Source organism: Dermacentor andersoni, chromosome 7 (genome assembly GCF_023375885.2).
Source record: "Dermacentor andersoni chromosome 7, qqDerAnde1_hic_scaffold, whole genome shotgun sequence".
Classification (NCBI taxonomy): Eukaryota; Metazoa; Arthropoda; class Arachnida; order Ixodida; family Ixodidae; genus Dermacentor; species Dermacentor andersoni.
This window is the reverse complement of record NC_092820.1, coordinates 29768855-29788046: the sequence shown is the minus strand read 5'-3', so window position 1 is coordinate 29788046 and position 19192 is coordinate 29768855. Positions and strand designations below refer to the sequence as shown.

Sequence of the window (19192 nt, the reverse complement as noted above, 5' to 3'; positions counted from 1 at the left end):
CTGTTCTCTTCCGAGACTGTTAAACAGTACGTTAGTTTTCTGCAGATTAATTTTCAGACCCACCCTTCTGCTTTGCCTCTCCAGGTCAGTGAGCATGCATTGCAATTGGTCGCCTGAGTTACTAAGCAAGGCAATATCATCAGCGAATCGCAAGTTGCTAAGGTATTCTCCATCAACTTTTATCCCCAATTCTTCCCACTCCAGGCCTCTGAATACCTCCTGTAAACATGCTGTGAATAGCATTGGAGATATCGTATCTCCCTGTCTGACGCCTTTCTTTATAGGGATTTTGTTGCTTTCTTTGTGGAGGACTACGGTGGCTGTGGAGCCGCTATAGATATCTTCCAGTATTTTTACATATGGCTCATCTACACCCTGATTCCGTAATGCCTCCATGACTGCTGAGGTTTCGACTGAATCAAACGCTTTCTCGTAATCAATGAAAGCTATATATAAGGGTTGGTTATATTCTGCACATTTCTCTATCACTTGATTGATAGTGTGAATATGGTCTATTGTTGAGTAGCCTTTACGGAATCCTGCCTGGTCCTTTGGTTGACAGAAGTCTAAGGTGTTCCTGATTCTATTTGCGATTACCTTAGTAAATACTTTGTAGGCAACGGACAGTAAGCTGATCGGTCTATAATTTTTCAAGTCTTTGGCGTCCCCTTTCTTATGGATTAGGATTATGTTAGCGTTCTTCCAAGATTCCGGTACGCTCGAGGTTATGAGGCATTGCGTACACAGGGTGGCCAGTTTCTCTAGAACAATCTGACCACCATCCTTCAACACAGACACGGTCAAAAGCTAAGGAAGTACCGGGACAGGTTTGAACGCGTCTGGGGTGGGACAGGTGACGGAACGCGTATGTCCGAACTCGCGAGTTGTTTAGGGATGTTTTAATGTGACAACACAGTATGCGCCATGCTTTCAAGTTACCGCAAACCGTCCTGGATTACGGCACGCCGTGTCGCGCCATTGATCAGTCCTCTAATGCCCCAGGGCTTCGCCACCTTCAGTAAATGTAGACGGATTAGACATACCCTATGTACGAGGGACATTCGGAAAGTAAGTTTTGTCGTTTATTTTCGCACGGAAACTTTGTGCCCTATAAAAATACATCATCGCGTCATGAACTATACACCTCGCACTATTTTTTCCACATAGTCGCCACCTACATTAAAGGAGTACTGACACAAAAAAAGAATCCACGTGGTTTTTTCTGCTTTAACAAGTAGTTAATGATCCTAGTAATCAAGGCACGAAACCTCATTTACTTCAGAGCGCGACAGGTAATTATTTGCAGTCTTTTTTGTAGCGACCAGTCGAATTTTCTGTTCGAGAGAGCAACGAGAAGGGAGAAACGAGAATGTAAACAAAGTCACGTGTTAGCAAAAAGCCATGACTTGTGCCGTAGCCTCCTCTAAAGGAGGCTATGGCATAAGGAGGCTATGCTTGTGCTTTGACGCGCAGCCAGAGTGCGCGACCAACTTGCTGAATATTGTCGTGCGACTGCCGCATCGGTCGGGTGACCGCAGCCAATGACAGCGCCGGTAGCGTGAACGTCATGGCCACGTGGTAGACCCGGCGAGGCGGGGCCGGCGAGCGGGCGCCTCGCCGCTCTGATCATGTCTGTTTTGTTTTTTTTCTCTCCCTGGTCGAAACGCGGGTCTCTTTGGCCGCTGACGGCGGCACATAAATCGGCTACAGTTTGTTTCTGACATGAAATAACTTCTAGAACAAAGTGACCTCGAAAGAGTGCGAGTTATAAAACGTTGTGCAAAATAGTAAATCGTTGGCGTGATTTCTACTCGGACGCGGTAAGCGCAGACGCGCCAGCAATCTCGCCCGACTGGCGTGTTTGCTCATCGCTACTAACGGCACCGAGAAAACTAACCGTATTTTCACTTAAGAGAAACATAAATGTTCAGGCATTGATTATGCTGACGAATTTAGGCGCTTTATTACGAGCTGCGGACGCATCGCAAAGACCCTCGGCCCCGGATAGACGGCCGGCGAGCTAGGCCTACATCGTCTCCCAGCGATCGCAAGCTCGCCTGGCATGCTCGTTCGCTTCTGTCGGCGCCAACGAAATCAAATGTGCTGCAATTTAAGCGTGACATAACTGTGTACACTTCGTTATACTAGCTGCAAGCGATCGTGTCACAAGCGCAACCGGTGTCGGATTCGATGGCCCAGCGAGCTATGCCTGCCGGCTCCTGGCCATCGGCGGCTGTCAACGGATCCGATACTGCTAACGCCGCCTTGCGGGAACACGTCTACAGTGTTCGCATAGACGTGTTTATATTGTCATCGTTTGTTTCAAACAAGATAGATGTGGAAATACGGTTGCTTTCACTTTCTGTTCGAAGTTACGCAGCATTCCGAACTTCCACGCAGGGGCGCCGGTTCTGGGCGCTGCTCGCTCATTCGTACCATGTGTCCCGAATCGCCGCATGCGGCAAGTCGCACACGACGCGCCGTACGACAGATCGCACGGAAAATCGCACCATGTGTCTCGCGCTTTAGACGTGGCCAATGACTTAGCGACTCAGATATTGCGGCCGGTGATGGCGAGGACGAACCTCAACAAAACCCTCGCATCGGCCACGATCAATGGTAAGACACAGCAAATCGGCGTTCAACGTTGTGGCAGCGCAGTCAAGCTGATAGTGCGGGAAATATCCCGATGGACACGACAAAAACTGCAGTTGCAGCGACACGGAGAGCGTCCCACTACATGTAAAATAGCTAGAACAAGCAACAACAGAGGAGAAGAGTACATGTAAGCAGCATGGCAGCCAACAAAAATTCGTGACGTAGCCACATGACGTAGCGTTTTCTTGGCTATTTACAATGCCGCGTGATGTCAATGTCGCGAGGTGCTCTGTTTTGTGGTTGGCTGCGCGCACGTACTTTAAAATTGATATTAAATATGTTCTAAGCGATATTCGCCTGTGATATTTTATAGACGATGTGTGTGTGACCAACTAAATTGAACTCACAAGTTATCTCGACTTCAAATTTTTGTGTCAGTACTCCTTTAAGCCATTTCTCGTAGCTGTGCAATTAATTCGATGAAACCACTCTGGTAAAACTCGGTGCCCTGCGATGCAAGGAGTTGTCGCACAGCCTCTTCCACCTCAGCATTGTTTTGGAAGTGACGTCCCGGAGTGCGGCTTTCAATGCAAGCAACAGGTGCCCATTCATAGCGGATAACAGCAACGTACTTCCTTTGGTGACCACCTTGTCAGCACACGTCTGTTTTCCATCGTGGTTTGTACTCGGATAACCTCGGGCTCACCGGTCTGCTGCTACTCTTTTTCTTGTTTTTTGTTTTTTGCGGAGCTCTGGGCATGCGTCATTCCTCCTCTGCTGATGCTCCTTCCGTCGTCGAACCAGCAACCGGCGTGGATTCTTGCGTCGATATTTTATTCCACCTGGTGTACCCTCTTTCAAAAAAATGACAGAACTTACTTCCGGAACGTCCCGCCGTTCCTGCGGCGAGTGTTGCCGGCGTAGCCGAGTGAACGAGCACAACAGCGAAAGATGAAGGAACGAAGCGGCCAATGAAAAAAGACGCGAGCGGCGGAGACCAATGAGAGCGGCCCCTTCAGTGACGTGCGCGCGGGAAACTGGTTTCATGCGAAACCGCCCGATCGACCGCTCGGTGCGTACTCATACCTCGTTTTAGCCAGATCGCTTCTTGAAACGCTTGTTTTATTGGGACAGGGTCTTCTGCTACTTCCATTTCTCTTTAAAAATCACTTCACTTCACACGCTGTGCGGCGCATAGACGCCAACGAAAAAGAGGTTCGGAGGAGCTCGCGTGCCTCGGGAAGTGCACGAGGAAAACGAAAGAAAAAACCTGAAGACGAGTTGACGCAATGTGTCCCTGCCTCAAAGCTTGTCCGCCTCCGACGACGAAGCCTGCGCTTTCTTCTGAAATGGCGCGCTTTTTTTTTTTTTTTTTTTTACTATCGTCTGCTCGCGTCAGCTATCGCTCGCGCTTGTTTGGTTTGCTTGGTTTTGTCCCTTTCACGCTTGTTTCGATTGCCATGGTTTGCGATTGTTTTGTAATCAGTTCTAATCAACATGTAATCCGTATCTTGGAAGCCGTTCAGAATAGCGCAACCAGATTTATCTCTGGCAACTAGGACTATTATTCGAGCATTACCCGAATAAAACAAGACCTTGCATTTCAATCATTAGAAGATCGCCACCTCATTGTTCCTTTATGTCTGTTTCACAGGTGCATTTATATTAATAACTTTCACTGTTTGCCGCTTCATGCTCCTGTGCGCACGTCTCGTCGCATTCACAACGCACTTAGTTTTATGCGCATTCATGGTCAAACGCAGGCATTTACCTCGTCACCACTACCAAGACCTTTTGCACGTTTGAACAGTCTCCCGGATCACATTGCATCCATCTCCAATCCTGAAACATGCCGTGATAACCTGAATTCATTGCGTGTTAATATTGTATAACGATGTTGCACTTTGCTATTTTTGTCATGTAATTACTGTTGCCCCCTTACTCAATGCCCTTCAATGGGCCTGTAAGGTAATGTGAATAAATAAACAAATAAATAAATAAATAATATGATTAAATGCAGGACCCGAATTGTGTAGCACTTTCTGGAAGCCCAGCGGCACCAGCCATTACACTGGAACCTTCGGCGAGTCATGTATAGAAGCCGACGCCTTTGAACCACAGATCAGATTTTCGACGATTGCCGACTCTGCTACACGTATTTCTGAAATTATTTGACTCAATATATCGCGAACAGAAAACACGTGTAGAGCTGCACTCAAACTTCGCATTATGGAGTATAGTAATCGTCGGTAAATTTTTTTATCAGTCATTCTATCAGAATCATGTTATCGTCGTTCAATCGTGCTTATGCAATCATTGTCACGCAACCATTGCCATTGCGTCGTCATCGTCGCGGATGCTGTCATTTATCCCTCCTGCGGTGTCCAGGAAACCATAGAACACCTACTGTGCTACTGCCCATCTTATGAAAATGAAAGGCAAGACCTCTGCACAGCTCTCCATCAGCTAGATGGAAAGCCGTTCACCTTGAACAAGATCTTGGGATCATGGCCTCGCATATCACAGCTACAAAAGGCCACAAAAGCGCTGCTGCGATATTTGAAAGCGACCGGATTGAGTCAGCGTCTGTGATCCGGACTAATTGACCGACTGATATCCCCAGTGGACTTTCTCTTTTTTTTATCTTTCCGTCCCCCTTTCCCTTTCCCCAGTGTAGGGTAGCCAACTGGGCTCAGTCGTGATTAACCTCCCTACCTTTCATTTATCATGTTCTCTCTCTCTTTGCCGAAGGTTGTTGAGTGTTCGCCGAGGTGAGCGTTGAGGCAGCTTGCGGTTTGGCCTATGCACGTTTGGTATACACCTCAAAGCAGTTATGGCGTAACAATAAGATGCACCATTTTATGTGTGCTTCAGGAAAACTAGAGGACTGCGGTAAAATTGCTTTAAATAAGTAAATTATGGAGTTTTACGTGCCAAAAACACGATATCATTATCAGCTAAACTGGAAGCTCAGGCGAGTTGGTATAACATGCATGGAATACTAAAACATCGCAACAAGAGGGGAGGCCGAATGCGTCTTTCTTCGTCTGGTGCCCGTCTTATTCCGCGGTTTTAAAATCCCAAGAATGATTATTGGCAGACCATAGTGTGGCATTAATTTGGCCACCTGACGTTCTTTAACGTACACCTAAATCTATGTACGGTGGCGCTTTTCGTCCCCGTCGAAATACGGCTGCGGCCGGGGTTCGAACCCCGACATCATTAGCGCCACGTCATCGCCATATATGGCTTCCGCGGGGGGTAGGCTTTCGCTGCAAGCATTCGCACAGTACATGCGGCAGTGAAAATGCCGATCTTGTTGCGTGAGCACCCCATTACTCGTCTGATGCATAAAAAGGCCCAAAACACTTGTCCAGGAGTTTATGAGTAGAAAACTTGGTCAATTACATGCAGTCCGCAGATGCGAGTCATTTTAGTGCAGAGGTTATGTGATGTTCCATTATTTACGTGATTCGTTACATGGTATATAGGCCTGTCTTCTTTCTCGTGTTTTTTTTTTCTTTGCCCTTTTTCCAACCCCTGTATGCCCCCCTCCCCGAATGCAGTGTGCCAAACCTGAAACTCGCCAACCTGCCTGCCTTTCCTCTCTCACTTTGCAGCGTTTATGCTATTGACACGTGTACTTATCTTTATCTGGCGACCACGTTTCGCCGCCTAACAAATGTAATCGCACAGCGCGGGACGCGCCTGCATGTATCCGAAGTTTCTGGAAAGTTATCGATGCTTCTCTCCGCTGTCTGTTGTCGCCGAACCTTGTGTTATCTGATTTCATCGCGTGACCCGAATGGTGTAGAACTTTGTGGAAGGCACGCGGGTCCCAACGATTTGTCTGGAACATTCGATGACTGCTGTATAAAAGCCGACGCGCTGGACCCGCTGATCAGATTTTCGACGATCGCCGACTGTGTTCGCCGCTCTCGTTGTGCTTTAAGTGTAGCCTGTTTTGTGGGCACAGGTACGCCCAATAAAAGCTAGTTTGGCCTTTCACAGTATTGCTACTGCGTTTTTTGACGTCACGACCACGTGACATCTGGTGGAGGTGCTTTGCGTTCATGTACCGGACGCCCCCACAAAGCCGTGACCCTAGAACCAGCGAGGTAGCCGCAGGCTGCAAGAACTGCCCCCGGAGCACGGACTTTTGCCTGAGACGACTAGGAAGATGGCCACCAAGTCCACCCCAATGGCAGCCCCAGCGTCCCCCGTCGTGCTAGCCCATATCCGGAAAACTAAAAGCAGCAACCGATGGAGGTGCGGTTGCTGTTTGTCGAACTAACGAAGATCCTCCGCCACCGACGCAGACACCGAAGAAACTACCTCGACGACATAACGACACGCCGCCGTCCCGACGAAATCAGGAAGCCAAGAGTACACCGACGAAAGACGACTTGACGACGCGACGTTCCAACTTCAGTTCAACACGACGCAGCCTTGATCCGACGCCAAGACCTAACTGTAACGCAAGACAAAGAACCACCGACCTCGACGTGCTTCTCGACGGCCACGCAGTCACAGCCTTAGTAGACACAGGAGCAGATTACTCCGTCATGAGTAGACCCATCGCCGCCCAGTTGAGGAAAGTTAAGACTGCACGGGAAGGTCCTCAAATTCGGACCGCTGGAGGACACCTGATTACGCCGACTGGGATCTGCACGGCAAGAATTACCGTTCATGACCGGATTTACCCTGCCACCTTCGTTATCCTCCAACAGTGTTCACGAGACGTCATTCTCGGCATGGACTTCCTGAATCAACATGGCGCAGTCATCATCCTGAAGTCGAAATCGATAACGCTGTCGCAGGATCAAGCGATACCGCCGGAGAGCTGTCGTAGTCACCACGCCTTGAGTGTGCTCGAAGATCAAGTGAGCATCCCGCCGCGCTCCAGCATTATTATTTCCGTCGACACCGAAACACCCGCTGACGTAGAAGGCGTCATCGAGGGCGACCAACATCTACTGCTCGACCGTGAAATTTGCGTCGCAAGAGGGATCGCTCGACTCCGCGGAGGGCAAGTGGAAGTTATGCTCACCAACTTCAGCCAAGAGTTCAAGCACATCAACAAGGGCACGACAACGCATATATCGAGGAAATTGTGGAAACCAGCAATGCCTTTGTCCTCTCAGATTCAGCCGCATCTACCCCGATGAGCATACTCCCCGAACCAGACTTCGACGTGAATCCAAGTCTTCCTATGAGTAAGCAGCAACAGATCAGAACTCTTCTCTGACGATACAAAGACTGCTTTTCGACGTCATCGAGGATTCGACAAACACCAGTTGCAAAGCATCGCATAATAACCGAAGAGAGCGCTCGACCACTCCGCCAGAGCCCTTACCGAGTTTCGATGCCAGAACGTGAAGCTATTAGGCAACAAGTCGACGAAATGCTGCGCGACGACATCATCCAGCCGTCGAAAAGCCCGTGGGCCTCGCCTGTAGCCCTGGTGAACAAAAAGGATGGAACCCTACGCTTCTGCGTCGATTATCGTCGACTGAACAAGATCACGAAGAAGAATGTGTACCCCCTTCCACGGATAGACGACGCATTGGATCGGCTCTGCAACGCTAAATACTTCTCGTCGATGGACCTCAAGTCTGGCTACTGGCAAATAGAAATCGACGAGAGAGATCGCGAAAAGACTGCCTTCATCACGCCAGACGGCCTCTACGAGTTCAAGGTCATGCCATTCAGACTGTGCTCGGCGCCTGCAACGTTTCAGCGCGTCATGGACACGGTGTTAGCCGGACTGAAGTGGCAGACGTGCCTTGTTTACTTGGATGACGTCGTTGTCTTCGCCGGAAATTTCGACGATCACCTTAGGCGGCTTGCGACAGTATTAGAGGCCATTAAGTCATCAGGGCTCACTCTGAAGCCGGAAAAGTGCCGCTTGGCTTACGATGAGCTTTTCTTCCTAGGCCACGTCATCAGCAAATCAGGAGTACGCCCCGACCAACAGAACACAGCTGCCATCGCGAAATTCCCGCAACCAACCGACAAGAAGGCAGTGCGCAGATTCCTTGGCATGTGTGCCTACTATAGGCGCTTTGTCAAGGACTTTTCACGCATCGCGGAGCCGCTAACACATCTAACCAAATGTGATGTCGAGTTCAAGTGGGAAACGCCGCAGGCCAAGGCATTTCAAGAACTCAAACCACGCATGCAGTCACCGCCGGTACTTGCACACTTCGACGACGACGCCGATACCGAAATCCACACTGACGCCAGTAGCCTAGGCCTCGGTGCCGTCCTAGTCCAGAGGAAAGAAGGACTTGAACGGGTGATATCGTATGCTAGCCGGTCGCTGTCAAAAGCGGAAAGCAATTATTCTACGACTGAAAAGGAATGCCTCGCCATCATTTGGGCTACAGCTAAATTCCGCTCTTACCTCTATGGGAGGCCATTCAAAGTCGTCAGTGACCACCACGCGTTGTGTTGGCTAGCTAACTTAAAGGACCCTTCAGGACGGATGGCGCGGTGGAGCCTGAGAGTGCAAGAATGTGACGTCACGGTAATATACAAGTCTGGAAGAAAACACTCCGACGCCGACTGCTTATCGCGCGCCCCCATCTATCCCCCGCCGCAAAACGACGAGGATGACGACGCCTTCCTTGGGATAATAAGCGCGGAAGACTTCACTAAACAGCAACGAGCAGACCCGGAGCTAAAAGGCCTCGTCGAGTATTTGGAAGGGAACACCGACGTTGTCCCTAGGGCATTTAGGCGCGGGTTGTCTTCGTTCACGCTACAAAACAACCTGCTCGTGAAGAAGAAGTTTTCCCCAGTCCGCGCCAGCTACCTTCTTGTTGTACCGTCAGCGCTGCGTCCAGAAATACTGCACGCCCTACATGACGATCCAACCGCTGGGCACCTTGGATTCTCCCGGACGCTATCAAGGATACAAGAAAGGTATTACTGGCCGCGTCTGACCGCCGACGTCGCCCGTTACGTCAAGACATGCCGAGACTGTCAACGACGCAAGACACCGCCGACAAGGCCAGCAGGATTACTACAGCCGATCGAACCTCCTCGCCGACCATGCCAGCAGAGTGGGATGGATTTGTTGGGGCCGTTTCCGATGTCAACATCCGGGAATAAGTGGATCGTCGTGGCGACGGACTATCTCACCCGCTTTGCTGAAACTAAAGCTCTACCAAAAGGCAGCGCAGCCGAAGTGGCGAAATTTTTCGTCGAGAACATCCTGCTGCGACAGGGTGCCCCAGAAGTCCTCATCACCGACAGAGGAACGGCTTTTACAGCAGAGCTCACCCAAGCCATTCTGCAGTACAGCCAGACAAGTCACAGGAGGGCAACTGCCTGCCATTCACAGACGAATGGTCTCACGGAGCGCCTGAACAAGACCCTCGCCGACATGCTAGCAATGTACGTCGACGTCGAGCACAAGACGTGGGATGCGGTCCTGCCGTATGTAACCTTCGCTTACAACACGGCGGTGCAAGAAACAACACAGACCACGCCGTTTAAGCTGGTTTACGGCAGGAACCCGACGACGACGCTCGACGCCATGCTGCCCCACGTCACTGACGAAGAGAATGTTGACGTCACTAGCTATCTCCAGCGCGCCGAAAAAGCCCGACAGCTCGCCCGCCTACGGATCAAGAACCAACAGAGGACCGACAGCCGACACTACAACCTCCGACGACGCTTCGTCGAGTACCAGCCCGGCGACCGTGTTTGGGTTTGGACACCGATACGCCGACGAGGACTGAGTGAGAAACTATTACGCCGCTATTTCGGACCTTACAAGGTCATTCGACGTATTGGCGCACTGGACTATGAGGTCGTGCCAGACGGAATTTCGCATTCACAGCGGCGCCGCGCACGATCTGAAGTGGTCCACGTGGTGCGTCTGATACCCTTTTACGGACGCTGAAGAACTTCCTTATTTTTGTTTTCTTTGCTACAGGTGTTTTTCTTTATTACTTTCATTTGTATGCAGCATCGGGTCGATGCTCTTTAAGAGGGGGGTATTGACACGTGTACTTATCTTTATCGGGCGACCACGTTTCGCCGCCTGACAAATGTTATCGCACAGCGCGGGACGCGCCTGCATGTATCCGAAGTTTCTGGAAAGTTATCGATGCTTCTATCCGCTGTCTGTTGTCGCCGAACCTTGTGTTATCTGATTTCATCTCGTGACCCGAATGGTGTAGAACTTTGTGGAAGGCACGCGGGTCCCAATGATTAGTCTGGAACATTCGACGACTGCTGTATAAAAGCCGACGCGCTTGACCCGCTGATCACATTTTCGACGATCGCCGACCGTGTTCGCTGCTCTCGTTGTGCTTTAAGTGTAGCCTGTTTCGTGGGCACAGGTTCGCCCAATAAAAGCTGGTTTTGCCTTTCACAGTATTGCTACTGTGTTCTTTGACGTCACAACCACGTGACACTATAGATTTTACGTTGCTATTGTCACGTGGTGGTAACGTTAAAGAACACAGTAGAAATACTGTGAACGACAAAACTAACTTTTATTGGGCAAACCTGTGCCCACAAAACAGGCTACACTTACAGCACAACGATAGCGTCGAACACGGTCGGCGATCGTCGAAAATGTGATCAGCGGGTCAAGCGCGTCGGCTTTTATACAGCAGTCGTCGAATTTTCCAGACTAATCGTTCGGACCCGCGTGCCTTCCACAAAGTTCTACACCATTCGCGTCAGGCGATGAAATCAGATAACATAAGGTTCGGCGACTACAGACAGCGGATAGAAGCATCGATAACTTTCCAGAAACTTCGGATACATTAGGGCGCGTCGCGCGCTGTGCGATAACATTTGTTAAGCGGCGAAACGTGGTCGGCCGATAAAGATAAGTACACGTGTCACTATCATGCACTTGGTGGCACTGTTTGAGTTGAAACAATAGACGAGAATGAATTACGTTGACTTATTTTTTTTTTGTGGGAAATGAATAAGCATTTGAACATGTTAATGCCTACAATGAGGGGCTTCCATCCATTCTATATACCAAGACACTGATGGGCGTCGTGGTGTAGGTAAGTACGTAAAGGCCCAAGTTCAGGCAGGTGCGGTGGTATGTATTGATATGTACTAAACCTGTTGCGTGGCGTTTAACTAATTTGGACCACTTGTGAAATCATTTCTTGCGTTTAAACCCCTCTCACGTTCCGGTCCACACGTTGGTATATATCGTTTGAGGTCACATTATACGATTGGACACTATTTGTGGCGTATTGACCAACGCGTCTACGCGAACGCTTCCTCTGAACAGTCGTCCACGCTAACGTCACAGCTGCTCATGGAAATGTCTTACGACGCAGATGTTTTCTTCTCTGCGCAGCGCTCCGCGCGTCAACGTATTTCCCCGTCGCCGCTCTCGGCATAACGACGCAGGTGTTCCGTTCCACAATACTCCGACGAGCGTGTGACAGCTGCGCAAGAGCTGCGTTTACTCCGCAGAACACCGACGCAAAGCAGATGGCAAAAGAGGCAGTTAGGTCCACATGCTATTCCTGAGTGAATGGTTTGCAATAGCATTATCAGGATCCACCCACCCACGGCTTTGATTGCGCGGCCTATACTATCAGCACGCGCATTAGAAAGCAAATTACAATTTATAGGCTTTGCGAGGACGCATATCTTGCACTGGTAACCTGATCGGCCTAGCCTACTCCCTCATTACCTGTGATTGCTGCGTTTACAACATCGGGCCTCCTTAGCATTACACTGTCTCCAGGATCGGTCCACTTTACTAGATCGAAAGCAGACGGACGCCAAACCGGGTGCAGCGGAAAATAAGCCTTCGCATTAAAAACTGGCAGACTGCAGCTACCGGCTACTTCGGGGAGGGGCGAACCCTGTGGGCCACTGCGCCACGGTATCGGAAACATCAGCCCTCGGAAATTCCTAACGCGACGCGAATATTATAAGTTTATATTTACTGATGTTGACAGCTCCGCAAGTTGGTGAGAATCCACTCCTACGTAAAGCGCGACAGACCACAAACACACACACAAACAGGACCGTAAACTAGCGCGGCGTAACAGTAAACGAACCGCTATTACGCACCTCTAACGCATTGCCATAGCTGTAGGCTTCGTATTGGTCCGAGTACTCGGGAAATTCGTCTTGAGAATCCGCAATAGCTACAGCGAGATGAACTAAAAGCGCTGCTTTTAGGATAAGCATTATGCCAAATTTAGGCGCCAATCTGCCCTTCTCCTGTCGCTCCTTTATATATCGTGAGCTCGAGGTTATCACTTAGTTTTCATGCACAATGCAACAATACGTTTAGTAAATTTTACAAGATTTCTCTATAGCATACAACGCAAATGCGGTATGCAGAGTTTGCAGGATGAAGCGCTCGCACGTCACCGGAATAGAACAGTATTATACACGTACAGAGCTTTTACATGCCCGACGCCAAGGAACAGAAACTGGGTAAACTCGCCGCGAGACATCTAATTTGCGATTCAGTGGGGATGTGATTCAATTGTTATACATCTAGTATTTGACTTCTATAGGTCAGATCCAGTGACTTTCGTAGGGTCGTGTAAAGTCTAAATATATACGTATTCCTTCTCGCCAAGAATAGTGGACATGGAAATTTGGTAACAGAAATATTTCTGCACTCAAATGCTTAAGCAAGCTATGCAAGATTATGTCAAATTCAGCGTTGCACACAAGCTTTTATCACTTCAAAAGTAGGTCACACGAGCGCATTATCAGTGCATAAATAGTTTTTAAAAAGACTAATAATTATTCACGCTCGAAGTGTTAAAATGCAGCCGTTAGGCACGCTTCATCAATATGCCCATGGTTTAAAAAACATTTTTAAAATCCGAGTGCATTCACACGTCGAGCAGTGCTCACACCATTTTCTGAGCGCATTGTGGAAGCATAGGCTAACAATACTTATGCAAATGGTGCGGTCATTGCATGATAGAAAGCTGACTGCGCCAATCACGTCGCTTCTTGAAAGTGCGGTATTTCCTACACGTTCAAATGTCCCTGTCATACTCTTTAATAAACACTTCGTTTTCACATGAGAGCGACGACACTACAGTCGCTCAAGATTTCACACAACTTAAACAAACAAGCAGAAAATGTTAATGTGAAAGTTGTCTTTTTCGCTTCGGTCAAGGGCCTGAGCTAGTGTAACAAGGGGCACAGAATGCATCTTGTTGTCCGCAGAGATTGGTTGCACAGTTTATCAATTTCACTGCTATGTAAAAACATTTAAAATTGCAAGACTCAACGTTGTCTAAATGTCACAAAGCAATTATTATGGGGATCCCACAGACTCTGTGAATCGATGTAAGCGACGCTTTCTATATGGTTTGCCTTGACTGGCGACAATTAGCGGTGATGTTGACGGTGAATGCTTAATTTCTTCATCGTTTAGCCCAACACGAGAGTGGTTGGTTGATGTTCAGCTTACTTTGCGTGCATCACTGCCGTTTGTCTGCGTAGTACATAGAACGCACAGGAAGAGGTGCTTCCTTGAGGCGTTGTAGTGCGCATACTTCATGACTTCTGACAGGGTTGAGCATATCCATTGCCTCACATGGCACATCGCATCGTGGCAGAAGTATTAAACTTTAATTGAATTATGGGGCTGTACGTGCCAAAACCACAATCGGATTATGAGGCACATCGTGGTGGCGGTCTCGGGATTAGTTCTGACGCCACGGTCTTCGTTGACGTGTCCCCAAATCTAAGTGCGCCAGCGTTTGTGATTTCTCCCCCGTCGAAATGCGGCTGCCGCGGTCGGGATCAAACGCGCGACCTTGAGCAATGCCATGGCGGCAAAGCTACGGCGGCGGGCACTGAAGTGTCGGTTTGACGAGTGACAGCTCCGTAGTGTCGCCAAGACCCTACGGTGCGCTTTAAATGCGGCCTTGCTTCTGCGCGCCCTGCGTAAGTTGTCCGCTTGACGTATTTGCATGGTGTTTATTTTTCAGAAATAGCAGAAACGTATTGGACCGTACCTTGAACTTAAATGTATCCCATTTGCACGCAACCGCTGTCATGTCTATAGTAGTAACGTTTCCTTGCCTTCTCACGTCACCTTTCTAAATAAAATCATACATAATCAATATGTGTTTGGGCATCTACTTTTTTACGGTGCGAAAGCCCTTTTTGCAGGAGCTTTGCCAACGTTTAGGCAAGTGACCACCAACTGGGGCAACGAAACTGCGATACGCGACGCTGTTGTTCAGGCATATGCAGATAGCCAGAGTGCTGGGCTCTGGGGTTTTTTTTTTTTTTTTTTTACGTGGTGAAGTCCGCATTTACCTGAAATGGCAGTCGCGCAATCATGGCTCATTATCACTATCTGTTCAGCTCTTGCTGCTACGTTAACCAGCCGTTATACCTAATAAGTACTTCCTAACCAAAACTGATAGATTGAACTACCCTCGAGTGCGAAGTGTGGGAACGGCCCGGTACTCTTGCACGCTAGCTGCAACGCCACGTGTCGTAATTTCACCGCTTCAATAGGCGGTTACTCGCGCTAGTCTTTTCTCGTTGTTACGTCCCGCGCACAAAAATTAACCTAAGCTGCAGAAACAATAGTAAAACACTGAACCTAATTATTCACGATGTTCTGAAAACGTTTTCAAACGGGTTTTAATTGACAGCGGTTTCGGTAATATTATTTAGGTGTTTGGAAATCTCTTTTCTAAACGTAGGTTCTTACGACTTTTTTTTTTTAAATCAGATTTGCACCGTCTACAAAATTGATTCGAGCCACACATTAAACTACATATACCACGTTTTCCGGAGTACAGAGCTTCTATTGCACGTCTGCTTTCGGACCTTTTCATTGTCTCGGGTAGATGGCAAAAAAACGCAATGCATCCCTTTTGTGCTACCTGGGAAGGGACATTCAAAATTTGGCCGCGGTCATCTTGCTGCCCACAACCACAAAGCCATTCTTCCAGAAATTTATTGGGTCGAGGCACGAAGGTTACAGCGGAATCTTTGCGTAATGATTGCGTCATAAATGTGATACAGCTCACGTATGGCTTTGCATTCTCAAGAGTGTCATGTGTGCATATGTATTGTCTCATTTTTGATAAAGGCACTTGTTGAAGCTAGGCTTGTGTGCCTGTGCTTCATATTTTTGCATCTGCCGTATTCCTTATGCATTATTCGTGTAAAGAACACCTGTTGTTCTGTACATTCATAAAACGTGCTCGAACATAGACTTTGATGTGCCTCTTGTAAATTTTTCTAAGTTCTCCAAATTCAGCGTTAAGACTGGTAACGTGAGGACCATCTTGATATAGCGCGCAACGGGACGCCACAACAGAAAGGAAGACGAACACACGCACAACACACACTGCCTGAAAGAAGTGGCTGCTCGATCGGTTTAACATGCCGATGGTTTATTTCAGCCCCCAAGAAGCTTGCTCAGCTGAGCCGTCGCATCACTTGTGCAGACAAAAATGTGGGCTGTAAAAAGAACCATGAAAAGCGTTCTGCAGAGTGTGTCAACAACGTCGTTTACGAGAAGTATATGGTGGAATGCAAAAGTTAATCCGAGTATCTCCAAGCGACGGCAAACAACTTTACCTTGGTTCTGTCCAGCTGCGTGGCATTTGCATAATTTTAAATCTTGGTGCATGATAGTTGAGAAACCCTGTATATTTCCATATGTTTTGTCTGCGCAATGGTCTCACAGTGAAAATTTAAAGGAAACTTGAAGTGAGAAAATAAGGATCAGGTAGCCGCCGGTGGGGACTTAACACGCTTTATCTCTTATTGAAAGGATTTGCAGAAATAAATCGAAAACATGAATTAACAGCCGTGCACGTCTGCGCCAACAACGATGCATTAAGCTTTTAGCCGCAATAAAATTTTAAGCGAAAAGGTAAAGGAAACTGAAAAGAAACCTCAAATGATTTGGGCAGTAAAACACTTTGGTAATGACACTTTGAGGAGAGGGGGTGGGCTTCGACATCGCCGGGTGGAGGGGGGCTTTGCCTTCCCTGCAGAAAACTTCACTTCAGTTTATTTCCAACATAAAGTTGGGGGTCCTCCAGGCAAAAAGTTGTCATAGATAACCTTAGGGGACCTGGGGACCATACAGGCAGCTGGCAAAGTGATACATTCACAAAACGAAAATTTGAAAGACTTTACATCACTGTAAAAACACTGGCAATGCGGGACATGGAAATTCAAGACGATGAGCAAAACGATAACAAGGTGAAAGCCAGAGCCAACGTTTCGACAAGTGGATTTGTCTTCTTCAAGGCGACGTATGCTTTCCTCGCCACAGTATATATAGGTGGGGTTCTTCTAAAGGGGAGAGGGTGTAAGGCGGGTGGGTGCGGCAACGAGGGAAGGTGTGTTAGCGTGTCGAATCGAATTGAGAATAAAGGAATGCTGCGCACAAGGCCAGGGCCGCCCCCCCCCCCCCCCCCCCGGTCTGTCAACCACGTGTCAACGCACGCGTGTTAGCCGGCGTGACAACGGCGGCTGACACGTCCGCTGAAAAAAAAAAGAGAAAGAGAAAAGGATACGCAAGAAACCAAACTAAGCGTTGCTGCCTATAGCTTGGAATTTAGCATAGCGAATAGATTCTAAAGCTTCCTTTGAAATGTTTATGCCTCTTGGTTGCAATGTCTTGAACTTATGGATAATGTATGATTCTCTGTATTTTCTTTCTCGTTCAGAACGGAAATTTGACTGTAAGGTGTAGAGTTTAGGTTCAACAAAGTTATGACCTGGTTGGTTGAAATGCTCGGCGACTGCTTTGGGAAGCTTTTTAGCTGTGTCTGCGCGATGTCCGTTTAATCTGACGTTCATTGATTGTCCTGTTTGACCGCCACCACGACGTGCCTCATAATCCGATTGTGGTTTTGGCACGTACAGCCCCATAATTCAATTAAAGTTTAATACTTCTGCCACGATGCGATGTGCCATGTGAGGCAATGGATATGCTCAACCCTGTCAGAAGTCATGAAGTATGCGTACTACAACGCCTCAAGGAAACACCTCTTCCTGTGCGTTCTATGTACTACGCAGACAAACGGCAGTGATGCACGCAAAGTAAGCTGAACATCAACCAACCACTCTCGTGTTGGGCTAAACGATGAAGAAATTAAGCATTCACCGTCAACATCACCGCTAATTGTCGCCAGTCAAGGCAAACCATATAGAAAGCGTCGCTTACATCGATTCACAGAGTCTGTGGGATCCCCATAATAATTGCTTTGTGACATTTAGACAACGTTGAGTCTTGCAATTTTAAATGTTTTTACATAGCAGTGAAATTGATAAACTGTGCAACCAATCTCTGCGGACAACAAGATGCATTCTGTGCCCCTTGTTACACTAGCTCAGGCCCTTGACCGAAGCGAAAAAGACAACTTTCACATTAACATTTTCTGCTTGTTTGTTTAAGTTGTGTGAAATCTTGAGCGACTGTAGTGTCGTCGCTCTCATGTGAAAACGAAGTGTTTATTAAAGAGTATGACAGGGACATTTGAACGTGTAGGAAATACCGCACTTTCAAGAAGCGACGTGATTGGCGCAGTCAGCTTTCTATCATGCAATGACCGCACCATTTGCATAAGTATTGTTAGCCTATGCTTCCACAATGCGCTCAGAAAATGGTGTGAGCACTGCTCGACGTGTGAATGCACTCGGATTTTAAAAATGTTTTTTAAACCATGGGCATATTGATGAAGCGTGCCTAACGGCTGCATTTTAACACTTCGAGCGTGAATAATTATTAGTCTTTTTAAAAACTATTTATGCACTGATAATGCGCTCGTGTGACCTACTTTTGAAGTGATAAAAGCTTGTGTGCAACGCTGAATTTGACATAATCTTGCATAGCTTGCTTAAGCATTTGAGTGCAGAAATATTTCTGTTACCAAATTTCCATGTCCACTATTCTTGGCGAGAAGGAATACGTATATATTTAGACTTTACACGACCCTACGAAAGTCACTGGATCTGACCTATAGAAGTCAAATACTAGATGTATAACAATTGAATCACATCCCCACTGAATCGCAAATTAGATGTCTCGCGGCGAGTTTACCCAGTTTCTGTTCCTTGGCGTCGGGCATGTAAAAGCTCTGTACGTGTATAATACTGTTCTATTCCGGTGACGTGCGAGCGCTTCATCCTGCAAACTCTGCATACCGCATTTGCGTTGTATGCTATAGAGAACTCTTGTAAAATTTACTAAACCCCACCTATATATACTGTGGCGAGGAAAGCATACGTCGCCTTGAAGCAGCCAAGTCCACTTGTCGAAACGTTGGCTCCGGCTTTCACCTAGTTCTCGTTTTGCTGATCGTCTTCACATCACTGTGTATTTTGAAATAGCGAAAATAATATACAGTGCAAGATAGTCGGCCCGTAGCCAGTGTCTAGGCTGTGATCTATGGTTAATAAGCCTTAAGATCTCAAGGTGTAAAACAATGAGTATGTCGGATTCCTTTAAAATGACACTCCCGCTTACACCCTCAAAGACGCACCTATGGCAGCTGTTTCTTATTATACATACCTCGAGATACGCATCACATACAACATTCTTGGAATATGTATGATAAGTTTGTAATGAGCAATG

General features: G+C 47.8%; 1 protein-coding gene across 1 annotated transcript in view; it reads right to left on the bottom strand.

The window, feature by feature from the left end:
- LOC126535338 (uncharacterized) overlaps nt 1-12782 on the bottom strand; it is a 107832-nt gene extending 95050 nt beyond the window's left edge. The window contains exon 1 of the mRNA XM_072289048.1: nt 12670-12782. The gene's annotated coding sequence lies outside the window, so the exon portion shown is untranslated. The remainder of the gene's footprint in view (nt 1-12669) is intronic.
- Between the last annotated feature and the right edge of the window lie 6410 nt (nt 12783-19192).